Below are 23,293 nucleotides of genomic sequence, written 5' to 3'. Positions count from 1 at the left end.
CTCTGCACGTGTGGGAATATGCTAACTATCCTCCAATTTACAACCATCTTAATTATTGTCCATCTTAGGATGGTTGTAATATGTTGCTAGTGTTCAATTTTTTATCTACCAACACTTATGCAATATATTGCCTTATTTGTTTCTTATGGCATCTAATGAGCTATACACTCCTACATCTTTCAGCACCAAGCTGACCTCTGCCATACACACTGACACTTTCCCTTCTGTATATGCGGTAGTTGTGCCTGCATCCTGCCCTGTGCCATTACGGTCGCTGTGATCCCATGCTTTTGTCCTATCCTGCTCTCCGTCCACCTGCTACTGCGCACGTGCCCGCACTTCCTGTTCCATGGCTCGGGCTGTGCCAGCGTTCACAAACAGGTGATTATAATATTATCTTTTGTTATATACATATATATAAGCCTCTTGAACCTTACATCCCCACACTTTCCCTGACGAAGCTGCAGCAACAGCGATACGCATGGGGCTTGGCTGCACACCCGCTTACCCACCTTGGTCTCATGACACAGGAGCTCCCTCCCCTGGCCGCTCTGCTCTTGCATCGGTGTTCTTACCAGGCTTTCTCTCCATCTCGCTCTGCAGCGGTCCAGGCGTCCCTGTGTCCCTATCAATTCTTATGCAGAGTTCCTGGTTGGCCACTTTTTCCTCCAGGTTTGCGGGTAATTCCCAGAGCCTTCTGTTATTTCAATCTTCTATTCTCTAGTTTTGCTCTAATCTTATGATTGCACTACCATTTATGTAGGTACTAATGACCAGCATAGCTTTTGTCTCGTTATTCGAATTGTGATTGTATTGTCATTTGGCTACAGGGTTGAATAATATAATTGCCGGTCATAGATGTGTCATACTGGGGTTCGATACTTCTGTGATCTATTATTAACACTTGATTGTTTTGCACCGTGATAATATTACCAGATGAGGTTATTTGAGACCATGGGTTACAGGGTGTGTAGTCTTGTATTTTAATTGATTTTACTGTTGTTCAATAATGGTTTTTGTATTATCACATTATACTGTCTTGTGCTTGTGTAACATCTTTTTCTCCCCTTTTTCATAGTTTCTAAAACAAAGAATTTCATTTTTGAGGCCTGCATTTGTGGTATGAGGAAAAAAAATTACTAACCTTCTCATATATGGCCATCATTCGTATGTGAAAGTTGTGCTGGCTTCTTTCCAGACGTGTTTTGAAAGGAACTCCATCCATTTTCTTACTGTCAGGAGTCTATTGAAATGAACAGATACAAGATGGCTATTGTCAAATAGTGCTTGTAATAATGAGCACTTTACTTATTAAGATTGGGAGTTATTCATGAGATATTAACACTTCTTTTGCCTAGGAGGCTGACCACCGCGGTTGTTTAGCTTGCAATTACTGCGCTGAAGCTGGCCAGGAAAACGTAGTAACAGCCTGATCCAGTGATCCTGGACAACTTCTAGCAGCAGTGGCCGGTCGCCATGGCAAGGAGGCGTAAACATAAAGTAAACTATTATAGGGAAACAGTAAGGTTGTGTGCGCACGTTGCATTTTTTCCTGCATTTTGGCTGCGTTTAAAACTGCACTGTCATTGACAAAATGCATGTGTTTTGCTTCCCCAGCAAAGTCTATGAGAAGTCAGCAAATTCCATGCGCACGTTGCTTTTTTTAGGCCTCTTTCATACGTTTGTGAAAATCACGCACGTTTTTCACGGACGTGTGAAAGGTGCGTTTTCCCCTCCGTGAACCGTGTTTATGGCATACGTGTGTTCTCCGTGTGTTATCCGTGATAACACACGGAGAACGGGAACTTTCTGCTCACCTGTCCCTGGCATCGCTGTCCGTGGTGCTGATCTTCGGTCTCTGGTCCTGCCCACTCCCCGCTGCTGCAGCTTCCGGCCGCAGTGAAGTGAATATGCAATGAGCATAATGAGCGGCGGTCGGCAGCAAGTGACAGCAGCAGCAGAGACAGGAGGGCTGGAGAAGGTGAGTCAAGTTTTTTTTTCTGAGATACGTGTGTTTTCTCCGGCGCGTGTCACACAGAACACCTCCGTGTGGTCCGTTTGCGTTCTGTGTGACACCCGTGATGCCGGGGAAAAACGGACATGTTGACGTGTGGAGCACACGGACACACAAATGCTCCACACGTATACACGGTCCATGGCAAAACACGCACATGAGCGCAGACCCATTGATTTTAAAGGGTCTACGTGTGCCCGTGTCTCGGTACGTGAGGAAAAGGACCAAACAAGTACCGGAGACAAGGACGTGTGAAAGAGGCCTTAGGCACCGTTTTGGATGCCAACTATTTGACAAAATCGTTGAGTAAAAAAAAGCAGCATGTCACTTCTTCAGTGCATTTTGGTTGCATTTTCCACCCACTGTTTCTGTTGGTCAGTCGGAGGAGAGGGGGGGTGAGGAGAGGAGAAGAGAGAGGAGGGGGGGGAAGGAAAGGAGAGGGAGGGTGTAGAGGGGGGAGGGGGAGGGGGAGAGGAGAGGAGGGAGAGGAGAGGGGGGAGAGGAGAGGAGGAAGAGGAGAGGGGGGGGAGGGGAGAGGTGGGAGGGGAGAGGAGAAAGGGGGGGAGGGAGAGGAGGGGGAGGAGAGGAGGGAGAGGAGAGTAGGGAGAGGAGAGGGGGGGAGGGGAGAGGGGGGAGAGGAGAGGGGAAAGAGGGGGAAAGGGGGGGGGAGGAGGGGGAGGGGGGGAGAGGAGAGGGGAGGGGGGGAGAGGAGAGGGGAGGGGGGGAGAGGAGGGGGGGGGGAGAGGTTCCTTTCTCGTTTCTTGTGGTGGCCCACTTACAGAAGAGACGTTCAAAATTACGTTACTTCATGTGAAGTCTGTGCGAGATTCAAGACTCCACGTTCTTCACCTACAGGTCTATTACAGCCCCTACCTATTCCATCCCGTCCATGGGGTTCCATTGCAATGGACTTTATTGTAGAATTGCCAACCTCCCAAGGGAAGAACACTATTTTGGTGGTGGTGGACAGTTTAACGAAAGCAGCTCATTTTATCCCCTGTGTCGGCTTACCCACTGCAAAACAGACATCTGACCTAATCATTCAAAATGTGTTCCGTTGCATGGAGTACTAGATGAGGTTATTTCTGATCGAGGGGTGCAATTCACTTCAAAGTTCTGGCAGAATTTTTGTACGGCATTAGACATCAAAGTTAATCTTTCTTCTGCCTTTCACCCCCAGACAAATGGACAAACTGAGCGAACCCAACCAGACCTTGGAACAGTATTTCTGCTGTTTCATCTGCCATCTACAAGATGCCTGGGTGGATCTTCTCCCACTGGCTGAGTTTGGCTGCTTTCACACATCCAGTTTTTGCCCTGCGGCACAATACGGCGCTCTGCAGAAAAAACGCAACCTTTTTTTTGCCGCCGGTTGCGTTTTTTCCTGCATAGACTTGCATTAGCGCCGTATTGTGCCGCATGGCCTTGCATTGCGTCCGGTTTTTGCAGGATGCGGCATATTTAGCGCATGCGGCGGCCGGATGGAACGTTGCCTGGCACGTTTTTTGTGCGGCGAAAAAAACGCATCGCGTCGGATCCAGCGCGATTCACAATGCAAGCCTATGGACGCCGCATCGGCAAAAAACGCCGGATGCGGTTTTTTTGTACTGAGCATGCTCAGTATCAAGCCGCATCCGTCAAAAACCGGACGGGCTGCATGGGAAAAACTTATGCAATGGATCCGTTTTTTTCGCCGCATCCGTTGCATAGGTTTTTGAGCCGGATTGTGCCGCTCAGCACAAACCGGATGTGTGAAAGCAGCCTCTTCATATAACAATTCTCAGAGCGCCTCCACTAAACAGTCTCCTTTTTATGCTAATCTAGGCTATCACCCTAATATTCTTCCTCGCCTTCCCATAGATTCGCCCTTACCAGCTGTGGCTGACAGAATCTCTTCGCTACAGCAGAATCTTGATCTTCTAAAGGAGAACCTGGGCTCAAGAGAGGTATAACAAAGCAGCTGATAAGTTTCGTAAGCCTGCACCAGCCTTCAAGGTAGGAGATTTGGTCTGGCTATCAACCAGAAACCTTAAGTTGAGAATTTCATCATCTAAATTGGGACAAAGGTATGTTGGACCCTACAAGATCACTAAGATTGTAAGTGCTGTGGCTTGTCGTCTTCAACTGCCCAGAACTATGAGAATCCATCCTGTGTTTCACGTTTCTCTCCTAAAGGCAGCAGTAACTAATACATTTCCTGGACATTCTCCTTCCCCTCCTGATCCAGTGTTACTTGATGGTCAGGAAGAATTTGTAGTGGAGAAGATCCTGGACTCAAAGGTTGCACAGAAATCAGCTACAATACCTGATTAAGTGTCAGGGCTACTCATCGGAAGACAACACTTGGGAACCAGTTGACAACATCAATGCTCCCTGCTTACTCCGCCAGTTCCATCAGAGATACCCAGACAAGCCTGGTCTGGGGTCGTCCAGTAGCTGTCCCTAAGGGGGGAGTAATGTGAGGATTTCTGACTTTTTGCCTTGTTTTGTCATTTTGCTTTAATCTGTTTTTTCTTCATTGGACATCTTGCTTCCTGTTCTGTTGCCCTCACCTTTGCCCTCAGTCAATATGGATTCCACAGCTTCTATGTTCCCGCCCTGTTCCCTGCCAATTACCTGCTTAAGCCATCTCAGCTGATGGACCAGTGTTTCTGAATCCTGTTTGCAGTCTGCCTGTAACCTGGTCTCCTAAAGTCTTTGGAAAAACTACTTTTCTGCCATCCTCTGTTTTGAATCCCTGGAACTCGTGTCCACACAGGAACCTTCTGCTCTGCCATGGATATTTACAAGTACAGTAAAAGAGACTGAATTATACTTTGACACTTCTGCTGAACTTGAGGATCCATTCTTGCTTAATTTGTTCTCAGCCTCTGCACCCTGCAACTGTTTAACCCTTCATGTTTTGTGCAATTACTTGTATGAAGTAATACAAGAACTGCTTTTAAAGCTGTGTCTCTGTGTTTCCCTTGTACTAGACTCTATAAAAACAATATTTACCGTAACACCTTACAACAGTGCCCCCTAAGGCTGACCCCCTGCATTTTTAAGGCACTGACTGACAACCCCAATTCCAGACCACCCTGGACTGCAGAATCGTGTGAACAGGGGCCTCTTCCCCCAGGCAACGACCTGTAGAGGAAGGAATTTCTGTCATACTCTGTTTATAAAAACTAGGGGGAGAAGGTTTCCTACTACTTAAGAGTGGCACCAGGTTCGAGGAAAACTCCGATTCTCTAACCGCTCCTCTTAAAATCCAGGCCGTAGATGAAGGCCTGAACCTGAAAATGAAGAAGAGGGCCCTGTCCAATGTAAGCAGTGAGGTGGCGCCACCACGTGGCTGAGGCTAAACTCTGGCTTTTTGAGTGACATGCTGTAATAGCTACCTGTATTCACGATTTTGTCGTCCGTGATATATAATGTTGTTTATTGCAAAGTGCTCTAATGGGCTGTATGTTTATATGGAAATTTAAATAAAACATTGAAAAGAAAGAATAGGGCCCTGAAGGAGAAGAGTCTGTCTCCCCCGCAGGATCCAGACCTCTTCGTGAAAACACCACTTCCCTGACCGATGCGACTGAGGAACTTGGCAGCTGCATTGTCCATCCCCCTGATGTGTAGAGCTGTAAGAGACAATAAGTGGACTTGAGCTAGGGAGAATATATGGCGTGCTAGCCTCATTAGGGTGGTTGACCGTGTACCCCCTGGTGAATGATGTATGACACAGCTACCCCCTGTTGTCCAATAAGATCCGTACATGGCGACCCGCTAGCAGAGGAGAGAGCAGAAAAACCTTTCCCAAGTGCACAGTTCCCCGACTTGGAAGAACCCCCCGACACCCCCAGCCGACTACGCTGGCATCGGTCATAATATCCAAAACAGGTAGTGCCCATGGAACGCCGACCAATAACTCTGCTCAGACCCCTTTTTTTTTGTTTAATTAAAAATAGGGACCTATCAATCTGCACAACAAATACTTGTGGAAGTGTGTCACGATATGAAAAGTATGAAAAGGAGACTTCTGAGGACATTAGAAGATGAATTGTTGCTCATCAGGGTGAAAAAAAAGGTTACAAAACCCATCTCTAAAGAGTTTGGACGCCACAGGTGGAGCATTGTCAGCTCTGTTTCATCAGTCTGTATAGACAGCGTCTATACAGAGTGAGAAGCAGGCTGACACTGAGGCCAGAGTTCCACTTGCGTATGATTTGTGCAGTCTCGCATCTCCATCACCCGACACGGACTGACATTGTCCGGACACGAGCGCCTCAGCCTACATGGAAATACATGCAGCCGACTGCTTTTGTCAGGAGAGTGTGTGGCCGTACCAGGTCATGCCGCTGTGACACACAAAGTTCAATCGAGTCCATGAGCCATGGACTCGGGTAAACCCTGAGGTAACTGCGAACAAGGACGAAAACAGCTGAAGACTGCCGAGTGACAAACAGTGCAGTGAATACCACCGTAAGTTAACAGGACCTTCAATGACGTCATAGCGATGTGACTAGTCTGTAAGCCAATGTCTGTACAACATTCACACCAGACTAGTCACATGGCAATGACGTCATGGAAGGTCCTTTATTCAGTGGTGCTTACCGGGCGGCACAGCACTGATCGGACATGGAAGCAGAAGCGGCCGGGAGACAGTCTGCAGGACGTGTCCCGGGACCTGTATGTATAATAATAATGTTTTTTAATGTGTGGAGTTTTTTTTATTATTACAGCCCCCGGACCCGAACTGTAACACGAGCTTCCCAGAAAGCTAGTGTTCGGGATCGTGTGCATGAACACTATGTTCAGTACGAACCCCGAACTCTACAGATTGGGTTTGCCCATCACTATTCAGGACTAAACAACAATTACCGAAAATGTTTAGGTACAATTATTGCTGCACAAAGGGATCACATCATGGACTGAAAACAATTGATAACGTATGGGCGGCATGGTGGCTCAGTGGTTAGCAGCGCAGTCTTGTAGCGCTGAGGTCCTGGGTTCAAATCCCAGCAAGGACATCATCTGCAAGGAGTTTGTATGTTCTCCCTGAGCTTGCGTGGGTTTCTTCTGGGTACTCTGGTTTCCTCCCACACTCCAAAGATGTAGAGATCGATTGTGAGCCCCATGGGGACAGAGCTGATGTATGTAAAGCGCTGTGGAATTAATAGCGCTATATAAATGATTATTATTACTACTGTATTTTTCGTTTTATTGACGCACCCCAAATTTTAAGAAAAAAAAAGTAATAAAAAATAAAATAAAATATGGGGTCTGTTTTATAATCTGGTGGTGTCTTACCAGGGAGGGGGGGCAGCAGTACTGGAGTACAGTGATGCTGCGAGTGGTACAGAGGGGGCCCAGATACTCACTATGGGCACTGCTCTGTGCCGGGGCTGAGGACGTGCCTGTGCGGCGTGGCTCCAGCCATTCTGAAGATGTTGGCGGTGAGGGCTTCAAGTAATGGCGGCCGGAGTCAGTGCACACGAAGATGAGAGCTCCATCTGTGCACGCGCCGACTCTAGGCGCCATTATTTGAAGCCTTCACCACAGACATCTTCAGAATGGCCAATCCCTCACTGCCCAACAGAGTAGAGATGCACTGCACAGAGCAGAGCCCTCAGCACACCGCATAGCATCATCCCTGCCTACTTTGACTCCTCTTCACCACCCCCCGGTAAGCTACATTTGGATTTTAAGATGCACCCCTCATTTTCCTCCCAAATGTTTGGGAAGAAAAGTGCGTCTTATTATCCGAAAAATACGGAACGTACTTTTGCCACTCACAGACATGCAATATCAGATCATTTTCCATGATAAAAAAAAAAAAATCTTTATTCACCATTTACTGTTAATACTTGTGTGAAAATCTGATGTATGATTTTAGGCCAAATCTATGCAAAAATATTGGAAAATCTTGAAGGGTTCACCAACTGCCAAGCACCCCTATAGTGCAAGGATCAGAGGATCGCAGGATCAGCTAAAGGTGATATAGAAAGTCTATAAACATACAATAAACACCTAGAAATCCCCTCCTTTCCCCAGTCCAAATATTAAAAGGGAAAATCTTAATTACTTACTGGTAATGGGATTTTCAGAAGCCCATGACAGCACCACCTGAGAGAGAGGTTCCGCCCACATCAGGACAGGAAACCCACTGATAAAAAGGCGGTACCTCTCCTCCACATCAGTTTGGTTTCCTGTCCTGATGGGACGAACCCACGGATTCTCCCAGGTCCGACCCGGTGTGGAAGTTTGGTTTCTTACCAAAAGCCGGCATTCGGGCCTGGATGCACCTCCTCAGGGCTTCGGCTGTCTGCGGTGGGCTGGAGCGGGAGCTCGGCGTCGCCCCATGCTATGAGATCCTCACACGGAGCCTGCGAGACGGGCGCCCTGCTGACGGAACGACGGGGTGAACAGGAAGGGACGCGGCACCCGGAATATTAAAAGGGAAAATAATATCTGGTTTTGTATAAAATGAAGACTATAAAATAAATGATTGTGTGGAGTCTTTCAATCTCTTCCTCTGATGGAGGGGATATGTGCTCTGTGCTCCAGATTAGGAGCAAGAAACCGATGGCTCCACAGGGAAGAGGTTTAGGAGAAATTGCTACAGAGAAGGAAACCATTGTAGTCTTTATTGCGTTCTATACTCCATTGGCACAAGTCTGGGGCTGCTGCAATCACGGCCCCGGATCACAATGGACCACACACACCTATGGGGGAAATTCCGTGCCATTCCCGTTTCCTTCGGTTGGAGCTCTCTCATTGGTCGGTACATTGCAGAGTGACGTCATCCCTAGACTAGCGCTTCTCTGCAGAAAACCCGAACTCATTGTGTATTTCACATGGAAAATTACAAGGAAGATGGAAAGAAAAGGTGAGCCCCAAACTCCCCCGGTCACTAATGCGTTAACCCCAGAGCGCGCGCCCGCACGCCTCCTAACGGCCCCTACCTGAGGTGCTTATTCCTCTGCGCCGCTTTATTACGGCGCTCAGGATAAAGGGAATAGCGCCCCCCAGCGTCGGAGGATCTCCGGGATTTCAGCTACCGGGAGTAGCTGAGACCCTGGAGATCACGGCCCGGGCCGGTTTCTTTCGGTCCCAGGTCACATGATCGCCGTTATACACCGTGTAACAGCGACCATGTGCAAATTACTGCAGAGCCGGTAAAAAAAGATTCTTCTCCCATCTGGCCTGATCAAACATATCAGATGGGAGATGAATGCTCTGCCCCGGTCCCGGTGTGGCCAAGGTCAGCCCCCCCGGTCCCCGTCCCGATGATCTAAAATGGCGGCCGCACGAGTTGTGTGTCAGCCGCAGCCATCCTCCGTCTCCTCTGAGTTCTGTGCAACCCGAGATGACAGATGGCACAGTAAGGTCCTCCCAGGTCCTCCCCCCCGTCAGGCTGTCACCCACCCTCTCCCCCCCGGTCCTGCTCCGGTCCCCCGTTACCTCTTGCAGCTCTTATCTCCCGCCTCCCCTCCTTCTCCTTGCGGTCAGAGGAAATGCTGGCGCATGCGCAGAGCGGCTGTCAGGCGGCTTCCCGATCGCAGTGTGAGTGTAGTGCAGCAGTCTCACTCAGATCACTGCTTCCACACTCCTCGCATGGAGGGTCTGCACTCCCAGAAAATGGGGGATACGTTCCCTGAGCGTGCCCCTCATCTCCTGGAACATCGTGGGACCTCCAAAATGGATCGGATTTGTTTTTTTTTCTTCTCAATAAATCGGGGATAGAGGGAATGTGTTGGGGAGTGTTTTTTTTTTTTTCTTCAAATAAAAAAAGTGTTTGTTTTTTTTAATTACTGACAGTTAGTGATGTCGGGTATCTTATATTCATATAGACGCCGTGACATCACTAACTGCTGGGTTTGATGCCAGATGACATTACACAGCTGGTATCAACCCCATATATTACCCTGTTTGTCACCACACCAAGGCAATGGGATGAGCTGGGTCGAAGCACCAGGATTGGCGCATCTAATGGATGCGCCAATTCTGGGGCGGCTGTGGCCTGCTTTTTTTAGGCTGGGAAGGGCCAAATAACCATGGCTCTTCAGACCCTGAAAATACCAATTCACAGCTGTCTGCTTTTCTTTAGCTAGCAATCCATTTTGGTGGGACCCTACTTTTTTTTTATTATTTATATATAATTAAAAAGCCAGCATGGGGTGCCCTCCAAATTGGATCACCAGCCAAGGTAAAGCTGAGCGCTGTGGTCTGGAGGCTGCAGCCGTCTGCTTTATCTTAGCTGGCTATCAAAAATACGTTGCTTTCTTAATTTTTTTTTTTAGCTAAATACAATGCTAAACACCCTTTAGTGTCACACAAAAGTCAGTAAATGGTACCAGTTTAGACTATGCAGGGGGATGGGACATTATACAGTGGAACCTTGGTTTACGAGCAGTGGCGTAACTACCGCGGTCGCAGCGGACGCGACCGGGCCCGGGAGGTTAGGGGCCCGGCGGCCGCCAGGCAGATCAGCAGCCAGCTCCTGTCAGTGTGAGAGGAGCTGCGCTGATCTGTCACAGACCTCGCGGCTGCTATTTGACCCGCTGCCGCCGCCGACACCGGGCCCCCCTGCCTGATGTCAGCGGCGGCACCGGGGCCCCCTACCTGGTGTCAGCGGCTGCGGCGTCTCCCCCGTCACCGCGCACAGTAATGATGAAGCATAGCGCGGCCGGTGCCGCGCTATGCATCACCATTCTCCCCCTGTGCGATGACGTAACTCCCGAGCGACTGCTGTGCTGAGTGCACAGAGTGCAGGACAGGAGGACGCCGACCGCAGCACCGGGAGAACGAGCAGCGGGGAGGACAGCAGCGGTGGAAGGAAGAGAGAAGGTGAGTACTTGTTTTTTTTTTTTAATATAAGTGAGTAAACGGTGGCCAGAGGCTTGGGAAGGCAGTTCTGGGGAAGCTGCATTATTGTACATGGAAGCCTGGAGAGGCTGCTTTATACATGGAGGTCTGAGGAGGCTGCATTATATATGGAGGCCTGGAGAGGCTGCTTTATACATGGAGGCCTGGAGATACTGCATTATACATGGAGGCCTGAGGAGGTTGGGTGCATTGTTATACATGGAGGCCTGGAGAGGCTGGCTGCTATATTATACATGGAGGCCTGAGGAGGCTGGGTGCATTGTTATACATGGAGGTGGTCTGGAGAGACTGGGTGCTATATTATACATGGAGGCCTGAGGAGGCTGGGTGCATTGTTATACATGGAGGCCTGGAGTGGCTGGCTGCATTATTCTATATGGAGGTCTGGGAGGGTTGCATAATACAAAATGAAGGACACCTTATACATGGAATATAGGGGTGCCTTATGCATGGAGGAGTATGGGGCTGCATAATGCAATATGAAGTTTTATGGGGTTGCGTTATAATACATATAGGACTATGGGGGCTACATTATAATATATGGAGGACTATGGAGGCTACCTTATACATGGACTATGGGGGTGCATTATAAAACATTGGGGACTATGTGGTGCAGTGTAATATATGGAGAACTATGGGGTGAATTATAATATGGAGAACTATGAGAAATTCATTATAATAATTGGAGGGCTACTTTATACAAGGAGGACTATAGGGCTGCATTATAATATATGGAGGCCTATGTGGTGCAGTATAATACATGGAGAACTATGGGGTGAAATATAATACATAGAGAACTATGAGAAATTCAAGATAATAATTGAAGGGCTACTTTATACATGGAGGATTATGGGGGTGCATTATAATATATGGAGGACTATGTGGTGCAGTATTATATATTGAGTACTATGGGGTGAATTATAATGCATGGAGAACTATGGGAAAAGCATTATAATACATGGAGTACTATGGAAGTGTATTCTAATATATGAAGGGTTATGTGGGACCCTTTATACTATTTGGAAGGCTATGTGGGTGCCATTATTGTATTTGGAGAACTATATACAAGGGGGGACAAAGAACAAGCAGGGGATGGGAATGTTTTGTGCTGAGGGAAAAAGGCTCTTTTCCCTCAGCACCCAGCTTTCCCATGCTCTGCTATACATCTTCTCTCAGCACCCAGCTTTCCCATGCTCTGCTATACATCTTCTCTCAGCACTCAGCTTTCCCATGCTCTGATATGGGAAAGCTGGGTGCTGAGGGAAAGATGTATAGCAGAGCATGGGGAAGCAGTGTGCCGAGGACAAGATGGATATCAGAAAATAGGAAAGCTGGGTGCTGATAGAGGGATTTCAGATCATGGGAAATCTGGGTGATGTGGGTATAAGCCAAGTGTCAGCATCATTATCCTGTACCCCGAGTGTCAGTGTCATTATCCTGTACCCTAAATGTCAATGTACGTGGAGGGGGGGCCCAGGTCTGAACTTTGCACCGGGGCCCATCAAACTCTAATTACGCCCCTGTTTACCAGTAACTTGGTGTGTGAGTATTTCGCTATATGAGCAAAGCTTGCTGTACGAGCAAATACAGCACACACTTCTGGTTCCGTACTTTCACCGCGCTCTGAGCCGCTTTTGCAGTCCGCACAAACACATACGCATACACACATTAGGCCTAAGCCACACGGCATCAAAATCGGTGCGAGTGGAGTGCGATAAAACATCACAATATTAGCCTATGTGTCAGCCAGCGCACATGAGTGATTTATTTTCTCAGCCCTAATCAGACCGAGAAAACAATTGCAGCATGCTGTGACTGTAACGCGATCATTGTTTCTCTCACACCTATTCAACTCTACTGGGCAAGAGAAAAACTGCATTGCACTCGCGGTACACCGGTGTACCGCGAGCGCAGTGCGAGAATGGCAATAGCCGGCAACAGAGGAGAGAGAGAGACAAATCCCTCCCCTCCGCAGCACCGGCCCGCCCTCCGCAGAGCTGGTCCGCTCCCCACAGCTGAGGTCCACTCGCACGATCAGACCTCAGTCGCATGGACACTCGCATGGCACTCAGCTCTGCTGTACTGCCAGCGTGAGCAGAGTGTCATACGAGAGGATCACAGTAATCCCCGTGTGGCCATGGCCTAATTGCTCACCTTACCTTCCCTTCTTTCACCGGCCTCCTGGTTCTTGTAGTCTGCCGATACAGGATGTGTATCGGGTAACCATAGCGACCGATGCCGGAACTTCCGCTGTCAGCCGCTTCTCAAATAGACAAAAAAGACTGACTGCACTCCTCGACCTGACCTGTGAACAGGTGCATAACTGAACATGACATAAAATACAAAAAAACTGTTTGCACTCTGATAATGCTAAAGTATGGAAACCAGAACATGGACCTGCATTACTGCTAAGGAAAATCTGAGAAAAATGAGATATTTAGCATATATAAATGGCCATTTGTATATCTGCCCAGTAGCCCCTTCACGGCATATCTCGCTAACCTAGAGAGAGGCTTCAGCATAGCATCAGGGACCCAGTTACGAGATATGCCGTGAAGGGGCAACTGGGCAGATATACAAATGGCCATTTATATATGCTAAATATCTCATTTTTCTCAGATTTTCCTTAGCAGTAATGCAGGTCCATGTTCACATATTCATGGTTTCCATACTTTAGCATTATCAGAGTGCAAGCCGCTTCTCAAAGGCAGCCAAAGGGATGAGCCACATGCCTCTGATTGGTCAGCGCGTTGGCAGCGGACGCTCCAGCATCGGTCGCGATGGTTACCAGATACACATTCTGTACCTTCGGACTACAAGAACCAGGAGGCCGGCGAGGGAACAGATGGTAAGGTGAGCATAATATGTGTGTGCGTGTGTGTTTGATCGTGTGTGGAATGGCACAATAGGGGATCAGGATGGGACATTGAACAAGTTGTGGAATGAATTGTCTGAGCTTCCATTATTTCCTATGGGAAATTTTGCTTTGCTAGACGAGTATCTTGGTTTACAAGCACACTCTCAGAACGGATTGTTCTCGTAAACCAAGGTTCCACTGTATATGTGTTTTACCTCTATTTATCTATCCATTCATCCACTGTAGCTTTTTAGGCTATGTGCCCACCATCGGGGTTTGCAGCGTTTTGGGCGCAGAGTGTTTTCGCTGCGTCCATAACACTGTGTTGTGCAGTACAAGCACAGTGGAAGGATTTTTAGAAATCTCCTGCCCACTGCGCTTCTCTTCTTCGTATCATAATCTGACCTACATCGCGGTTTCCTGAGCCTCAGCATGTCAATTTATGCTGCGGAGACGAGACTGTTCTCCCCGGGGAGAATTGAGCTAAAGTCCGCAGCAGCTTGAACCCGAAGCTTGGGCACCCGGCAACTGCGTTCTCCTGTGGACAACACTAAGGCCTTGTGCGCACTAGGCGTTTTTGCCGCGTTTTTAGCGGCGTTTTTTACCGCGTTTTTGTGCTGAAAACGCAGTGACATTGCTTCCCCAGCAATGTCAATGGGTTTTCATAAGTGCTGTCCACACACAGCGTTTTTTTTTAGCTGCGTTTTTGTGGTGACCACAAAAACGCAGCATGTCAATTATTTCTGCGTTTTTCACTGCGTTTTTCACCCATTGAATTCAATTAGATGTTAAAAACGCAATGAAAAACACATATAGCCGCGTTTCTATGACTAAAAACGCAGCTATAAACGCAAGGGGTGGGCACTACAGTGACGTGTACAGGAAGGATTCCTTCTGTTGGTAAACACAGAAGTGTGAATCCTCCCGGTACCGTCACCGCTGCGTCCACAGCCCGCCCGGTGCCATGTCAGCTCCGTGCGGCGCCATGTCTGGGCGGGAGGTGGAGGCAGCGGCGAAAACCAAAGTGAACAGTAGAAAAAAAAAAATGTCATATATACTCACCTGTCCGCAGGGTCCCGGTGCCATGCCCGCTCCCAGCTCCTCCAGGTACCGCCGCTCTGGCTGTGTGCAGTCTCCCCGGGGCAGGACCTTGCTTGCAGGACCTGGCGCTGATCACCTGATGCAGTCACCTGACGCATCAGCTGATCGTAGTCTCGCCGGCTTCTTCGCGCCCGGCCGGCTATCAGCTGATCCTGCCGTCAGGGGACTTCATCAGCTGATTACCGGCAGCTCCTGCTGCGATCGGACGGGATCAGACTCCTGTCCAATCGATCGCTCCAGGAGCTGCCGGTAATCACCACAGCACATAAGTGAGTATGTATTTTTTTTTTTTTTTTTTTGGCACTGATGCATCAGCTGATTGTATAATCGGCTTTTATACAATCAGCTGATGTGTGATGTGATTCAGGCACTTGATCCTGACACATCATCAGATCGCTTTGCCTTCCAGCAAACCGATCAGATGATATTGGATCCGGATTGGACGGCGCGGGACCCTGACCCAGGATTACTGCGGAGGGGGGTTTATTTCAATAAAGATGGAGTCACTAATTGTGTTGTGTTTTATTTCTAATAAAAATATTTTTCTGTGTTGTGTTTTTTTTTTATCTTTACTAGAAATTCATGGTGGCCATGTCTAATATTGGCGTGACACCATGAATTTCGGGCTTAGGGCTAGCTGATAATATACAGCTAGCCCTAACTCCATTATTACCTAGCTAGCCACCCGGCATCAGGGCAGCTAGAAGAGTTGGATACAGCGCCAGAAGATGGCGCTTCTATGAAAGCGCCATTTTCTGGGGTGGCTGCGGACTGTAATTCGCAGTGGGGGTGCCCAGAAAGCATGGGCACCCTGCACTGTGGATTCCAATCCCCAGCTGCCTAGTTGTACCCGGCTGGACTCAAAAATTAGGCGAAGCCCACGTCATTTTTTTTTTAATTATTTCATGAAATTCATGAAATAATTAAAAAAAAAAGGGCTTCTCTATATTTTTGGTTCCCAGCCGGGTACAAATAGGCAGCTGGGGGTTGGGGGCAGCCCGTACCTGCCTGCTGTACCCGGCTAGCATACAAAAATGTCATTTTTTTTTTCTTTTTGGGCAAAAAACTGCATACAGTCCTGGATGGAGGATGCTGAGACTTGTAGTTCTGCAGCTGCTGTCTGCTCTCCTGCATACACTAGTGAATGGAGGATGCTGAGACTTGTAGTTCTGCAGCTGCTGTCTGCTCTCCTGCATACACTAGTGAATGGAGGATGCTGAGACTTGTAGTTCTGCAGCTGCTGTCTGCTCTCCTGCATACACTAGTGAATGGAGGATGCTGAGCCTTGTAGTTCTGCAGCTGCTGTCTGCTCTCCTGCATACACTAGTGAATGGAGGATGCTGAGACTTGTAGTTCTGCAGCTGCTGTCTGCTCTCCTGCATACACTAGTGAATGGAGGATGCTGAGACTTGTAGTTCTGCAGCTGCTGTCTGCTCTCCTGCATACACTAGTGAATGGAGGATGCTGAGACTTGTAGTTCTGCAGCTGCTGTCTGCTCTCCTGCATACACTAGTGAATGGAGGATGCTGAGACTTGTAGTTCTGCAGCTGCTGTCTGCTCTCCTGCATACACTAGTGAATGGAGGATGCTGAGACTTGTAGTTCTGCAGCTGCTGTCTTCTCTCCTGCATACACTAGTTCTGCAGCTGTCTGCTCTCCTGCATACAATGAACATTTTGAAGAAGGAAATGACATCAGACCTTTTTTTTTTTCATCAACAATCTTTAATGGCAATGTGCACTGATTAAAAACGCAGTGAGCAAAAACGCAGCAAAAAACGCACCAAATCGCGGCAAAAACGCACGCGTTTTTGCCGCGGTTTTTTAGCCGCGGGTGCGTTTTTTTGACAAAAACGCACATAAAAACGCAGCGTGAAAAAAACGCCTAGTGCGCACATACCCTTAGGCTACATGCGCACGCTGCTTTTTTTGCTGCTTTTTTGCTGCTTTTTTGGCTACAGTTTTGTCAGCAGAACTTTCTGACATCTGACTTCCCAGCAAAGTCTATGAGAAGTCAGATTTGTCATGCGCACATTGCAGTTTATTTGTCAGCGTTTTTTTTGTCAAAAGTTTGTGACAAAAAAAATGCAGCATGTCCATTCTTCCTGCGTTTTTGTCAACATTTGTCACCCATTGAAATCAATGAGGGCATCAAAAACGCAGGAAAAATGCATGCTAATCAAAAGTGGTGCATTTTACCTGCCTTTTACCTGCGTTTTTGGTACCAAAAACGCAGGTGATTTGTCAGGAAGTGAGGTCAGGCAAGTGGTCTCGTCCCGTCCTCCATGTCTTCCCCGAAGTACCGCTGTCCCCAGGGGAGATGATGTGAAGGACGGGACTATCAGCAGCGGCGGCAGCGAGAGGGGAAAAATCAATGTTTTCAGCTGCCAATGTCCATCCCCCTCTCGCTGCCGCCGCTGATAGTCCCGTCCTCCACGTGTTCCCCGAAGTACCACTGTCCCCAGCGTGCAAGCACAGGGGAGATGATGTGGAGGACGGGACTATCAGCGGCGGCAGCGAGAGGGGGATGGACATTGGCAGCTGAAAACATTGATTTTTTTCCCTCTCGCTGCCGCCGCCGCTGATAGTCCCGTCCTCCACGTGTTCCCCGAAGTACCACTGTCCCCAGCGTGCACGCACAGGGGAGATGATGTGGAGGACGGGACTATCAGCGGCGGCAGCGGCAGCGAGAGGGGGATGGACATTGGCAGCTGAAAACATTGATTTTTCCCTCTCGCTGCCGTCGCCGCTGATAGTCCCGTCCTCCACGTGTTCCCCGAAGTACCATTGTCCCTAGCGTGCACGCACAGGGGAGATGATGTGGAGGACGGGACTTACAGCGGCGGCGGTGGCAGCGAGAGGGAAAAATCAATGTTTTTAGCTGCCAATGTCCATCCCCCTCTTGCTGCCGCCGCTGATAGTCCCGTCCTCCCCGTGTTCCCGAGGTTACTCGCGGCCACCGCTGTATCCAGCTCAGCTGATCGCGCGGCTGTCTTCATTTGCTGCATGGAGGTGACAGGAGCGGCGGTGTCTGCTGCAGCTCCGGTCACCTCCATGCAGCAGAGCTGGATGCGGCGCTGGACCATCCTGGATTACGCCGGACATGGAGGGCTTTGTCGGGGTTAATAAATTGGTAATGAGGGAATGTGTTTGTGTTTTTTATTTCTAATAAAGGATTTTTCCGGTGTGTGTGTTTATTTACTGTAATTTACAGATTAATCATGGAAGGTATCTCGGGGAGACGCCTGACATGATTAATCTAGGACTTATTGGCAGCTATGGGCTGCCAATAACTCCTTATTACCCCGATTTGCCAACGCACCAGGGTAAATCGGGAAGAGCCGGGTACAGTCCCAGAACTGTCGCATCTAATGTATGCGGCAATTCTGGGCAGCTGCTGACTGATATTGTTAGGCTAGGGGGCTCCCCATAATGTGGAGCTCCCCATCCTGAGAATACCAGCCTTCAGCCGTATGGCTTTATCTGGCTGGCATTAAAATTGGGGGGGACCGCACGCCAGTTTTTTTTAATTATTTATTTATTTATAATTTTTTTTTTTTTCAATTCAACAAGCTTTATGGGCTTGTTTGAACTGAAAAATACATGAAACAATTGTTGACAAAACTGCAGCCAAAAACGCACCAAAAAAGCAGCAAAAACGCACCAAAAAAGCACCTACATTTTTTGTTACATTTCCAGGCTCTCTCTGACAAGGTGCAGTTTTGGCTGCAGTTTTGGCTGCAGTTTGGGAACACGAAAAAGAAGCAGCGTGCGCATGTAGCCTTAGGCTACATGCGCACGCTGCTTTTTTTCCTGCTTTTTTGCTGCTTTTTTGGCTGCAGTTTTGTCAGCAGAACTTTCTGACATTTGACTTCCCAGCAAAGTCTATGAGAAGTCAGATTTGTCATGCGCACACTGCAGTTTATTTGTCAGCGTTTTTTTTGTCAAAAGTTTGTGACAAAAAAAATGCACCATGTTCATTCTTTCCTGCGTTTTTGTCAACATTTGTCACCCATTGAAAACAATGAGGGCATCAAAAACGCAGGAAAAATGCATGCTAATCAAAAGTGGTGCATTTTACCTGCCTTTTACCTGCGTTTTTGCTAGCAAAAACGCAGGTGATTTGTCAGGAAGTGAGGTCAGGCAAGTGGTCCCGTCCCGTCCTCCACGTGTTCCCCGAAGTACCGCTGTCCCCAGGGGAGATGATGTGGAGGACGGGACTATCAGCAGCGGCAGCGAAAGGGGGATGGACATTAGCAGCTGAAAACATTGATTTTTCCCTCTCGCTGCTGCCGCCGCTGATAGTCCCGTCCTCCACGTGTTCCCCGAAGTACCACTGTCCCCAGCGTGCACGCACAGGGGAGATGATGTGGAGGACGGGACTATCAACAGCGGCGGCAGCGAGAGGGAAAAATCAATGTTTTCAGCTGCCAATGTCCATCCCCCTCTCGCTGCCGCTGCTGATAGTCCCGTCCTCCACGTGTTCCCCGAAGTACCGCTGTCCCCAGCGTGCACGCACAGGGGAGATGATGGACCCCTCTCACTGCCACCACCGCTGAAAGTCCCGTCCTCCACGCTCCTGCCGGCTCCACGCTCCTGCCGGCTCCACGCTCCTGCCGTCGGCTCCACGCTCCTGCCGCCGGCTCCACGCTCCTGCCGCCGGCTCCACGCTCCTGCCGGCTCCACGCTGTAGCGCGATCAGCTGAGCTCTCACTGAGTTTACTCGCGGCCACCGCTAGATTCAGCGGTGGCCGCGGGTAACCTCGGTGACAGCTCAGGTGATCGCGCGGCTGTCTTCATTAGCTGCATGGAGGTGACCGGAGCGGCGGTGTCTGCTGCTTCTCCGGTCACCTGCATGCAGCAGAGCTAGTTGCGACGCTGGAGCATGCTGGATTACGCCGGACATGGAGGGCTTTGTCGGGGTTAATAAATTGGTAATGAGGGAATGTGTTTGTGTTTTTTATTTCTAATAAAGGATTTTTCGGGTGTGTGTGTTTATTTACTGTAATTTACAGATTAATCATGGAGGGTGTTTCATAGACGCCTGACATGATTAATCTAGGATTTAGTGGCAGCTATGGGCTGCCAATAACTCCTTATTACCCCGATTTGCCAACGCATCAGGGCAAATCGGGAAGAGCCGGGTACAGTCCCAGAACAGCCGCATCTAATGGATGCGGCCATTCTGGGCGGCTGCTGACTGATATTGTTAGGCTGGGGGGCTCCCCATAACGTGGGGCTCCCCATCCTGAGAATATCAGCCTTCAGCCGTATGGCTTTATCTGGCTGGCATTAAAATTGGGGGGGACCGCACGCCAGTTTTTTTAATTATTTATTTATTTCTAATTTTTTTTTTTCAATTCAACAAGCTTTATGGGCTTGTTGAACTGAAAAATACATGAAACAATTGTTGACAAAACTGCAGCCAAAAACGCACCAAAAAAGCAGCAAAAATGCACCAAAAAAGCACCTACATTTTTGGTGACATTTCCAGGCTCTCTCTGACAAGGTGCAGTTTTGGCTGCAGTTTTGGCTGCAGTTTGTGAACACGAAAAAGAAGCAGCGTGCGCATGTAGCCTAAGGCTACATGCGCACGCTGCATCTTTTTGTGTTCACAAACTGCAGCCAAAGCTGCAGCCAAAACTGCAGCCAAAATGCAGCCAAAACTGCACCTTGTCAGAGAGTGCCTGGAAATGTCACAAAAAACGCATGTAATTTTAGGTGCTTTGTTGGTGCATTTTCGGTGCGTTTTTGGTGCGTTTTTCACACCCTGCGTTTTTGCTGCGTTTTTGTGACAAATGTTGACAAAAACGCAGGAAGAATGAACATGCTGCATTTCATTGGTCACAAACCTTTGACAAATAAAACGCTGACAAATAAACTGCAACGTGCGCATGAAGACTTTGCTGGGAAGTCAAATGTCAGAAAGTTCTGACAACAAAACTGCAGCCAAAAAAGCAGCAAAAAAGCAGGAAAAAAAGCAGCGTGCGCATGTAGCCTATTCTGTGCGTATGTTGCGTTTTTTATGCGTTTACGCAGCGTTTTAAACTGCAGCGTAAATGCATGCATTCTGCGTCCTCAGCAAAGCCTATGAGAATTTAGCAAATTCCATGCTCACGTTGCGTTTTAAAGCGCAGCGTTTTGCATGCCAAATTTTTTACAAAATCGATGCCTTCTAAAAAGCAACATGCCACTTCTTTTGTGCGTTTTGGATGCTTTTACCACTCTGTCTATGGGAGAACTGGCATCCAGAATGCATGAATTCTGCAGCCATTCTGCATTCAAAATACATCCAAAACGCATCATTTTGGCTGCGTTTTGAAACGCACATGCAGTGACAAAACGCTGCAGAATATTTGTCACGGCAGAACGCAACGTGCGCACATGCCCTTACATCTCCGCAGGAGGGCTGGCACTGTGTCCTAGACGCAGTGTCGCCAGATTGTGGGCACATAGCCTAAAAGTGAGACATTTCCTGCTACAGCAACATTTTTTGTGAAGTACCATATTTTTTCGGATTATAATACGCACTTTTCCTCCCAAAAATGTGGGAGGAAAATGAGGGGTGCATCTTAAAAAACAAATGTAGCTCACCAGGGGGTGGTGGAGAGGGGTCACAGGAGGTAGGGGCCATGCAGTGGCGCTGCTCTGTGAAGAGGCTGCGAAGCTCTGTGTGGCGACGCACGGGCCAATGTAAAGATGTCAGCGGTGAGTACTTCAAATAATGGCGTCTAGAATTGGCGCAGATGGAGCTCTCATAATTCACGCTCCGACTCCTGCCTCCATTTCTTTGAAGCCCCAGGACAGAGCAGAGCCCACAGAGAGTATCTGGGCCCCTCTCTGCACCACCCGCAGCATCGCTGTACTCCAGCACTGCCATTGCCTCCTGTGACCACCGCTGCCGCCCCCACCGGATTATAAAATCGACCCCATATTTTTTTCCTCTAAATTTGGAGTGTGCCTTATAATCCGGTGCGTCTTATAAAACGAAAAATACGGTACCTGTTGATTCAAAATGCTCTCACTGTACCCTTAATTAAAATCCTTGAGGGGTCTAGTTTCCAAAATGGGGTCACTTGTAGGGCGTTTCTGCTGTATAGGTACCCTAGGGGCCCTGCAAATGCGACATAATGCCCACAATTTATTTCAATTTTTCTAAAATTCAAATGGTGCACCTTCCATACTAAGCCCTCCCTTTTGTCCAAACAGAGGTTTTTGGCCACATGTGGGGTATCATCGCACTCATAAGAAATTGGATAAACTGTGGGGTCCATTTTTGGTTTTGCGTATTGAAAGTGAGAAATTTGGTGCCAAATCAACATTTTTTGTGAAAGAAAAAGAAAATTTTCAATAGGACCACCTAGGATGATCAAATTCTGTGAAGTACCTGTGGGTTCAAAATGCGCACTATACCCCTGGATAAAATCCTTGAGAGGTCTAGTTTCCAGAATGGGTTGACTTGTGGGAGGTTTCTGTTGTTTAGGTATCTTAGGGGCCCTACAAATTCAATATGGTACCCACAATCTATTTCAGCCAAATTTGCTTTCCAAAATTCAAATATTGCTCCTTCTGTTCGAAGCCCTCACATTTCTCCAAACAGAGGTTTCTGACCATATGTGGGGTATTTTGGGGTCTATTTTGTTGTGTTATTTCTTCTAAAAGTGAATAAATTGGATCTAGAGCAATATTTTCAGGTAAAATGATAATTTTTATTTTTTTTTTTTAATTCCACACTACTTTAGTTCCTGTGAAGCACCTGAAGGGTTAATAAACTTTTTGGATGTGGTTTTGAGTACTTTGAGGGGTGCAGTTTTTAGAATGGTGTCACTTTTGGGTATTTTCTGTCACCTAGGCCTCAAATGTGATGTGGTCCATAAAAAAATGGTTTTGTAATTTTTGTTGAAAAAAATTTGAAATTGCTGATGAACTTTGAACCCTTCTAACTTCCTAACCCCAAAAAATGATTTAAAACAATTCCGGGGGTGGGGGGGAGGGTGTTGGGGTCGGTTTTGATGATTTATTTGATATATTAATGTCTTAATTCTTGTCATTATTACTGTTGACATACAAATTACATGTTGCAACTTTTGAGACATAATAAAAAGAAGTTTAAAAGAAATAAATAAATTGCGCTGCTGTAAAGTAGACATGTGGGGAATGTAACTCTCTGGGTTAAGGGCATAAAAATTAAAAGTAATGTTTTTTTCCAGAGCCCACAACAGCGCCACCAGAGAGGTCCACCCATCATTAGGGAAGGAAACCCACTGAAAATAAAAGGGCGGCACCTCTCTACCGCAACAGTTAGGTTACAGAGCACAGAGAGGAATACCAGAAATAATAATATAAACAATATAACCAAAACCTCCACCATATGAATGAGACACCTGTAAAACTGTGGATACCAAACCCTGAAGGGTGCAATATGTAAAAGAGGTGGTAAGCAATGGCGCTGTCG

General features: G+C 47.9%; 1 long non-coding RNA gene across 1 annotated transcript in view; it reads right to left on the bottom strand.

Moving 5' to 3' along the window:
- LOC142289851 (uncharacterized) overlaps window positions 1-9,534 on the bottom strand; it is a 136,422-nt gene extending 126,888 nt beyond the window's left edge. Inside the window, exons 1-2 of the long non-coding RNA XR_012750174.1 lie at window positions 9,458-9,534; window positions 1,145-1,243 (exon numbers count right to left, since the gene is read on the bottom strand). This is a non-coding gene — a long non-coding RNA (uncharacterized LOC142289851). The remainder of the gene's footprint in view (window positions 1-1,144; window positions 1,244-9,457) is intronic.
- Between the last annotated feature and the right edge of the window lie 13,759 nt (window positions 9,535-23,293).

Source organism: Anomaloglossus baeobatrachus, chromosome 2, assembly GCF_048569485.1.
Source record: "Anomaloglossus baeobatrachus isolate aAnoBae1 chromosome 2, aAnoBae1.hap1, whole genome shotgun sequence".
NCBI lineage: Eukaryota > Metazoa > Chordata > Amphibia > Anura > Aromobatidae > Anomaloglossus > Anomaloglossus baeobatrachus.
The sequence above is the reverse complement of the archived record's forward strand: the minus strand, read 5'-3'. Positions and strand labels throughout refer to the sequence as shown.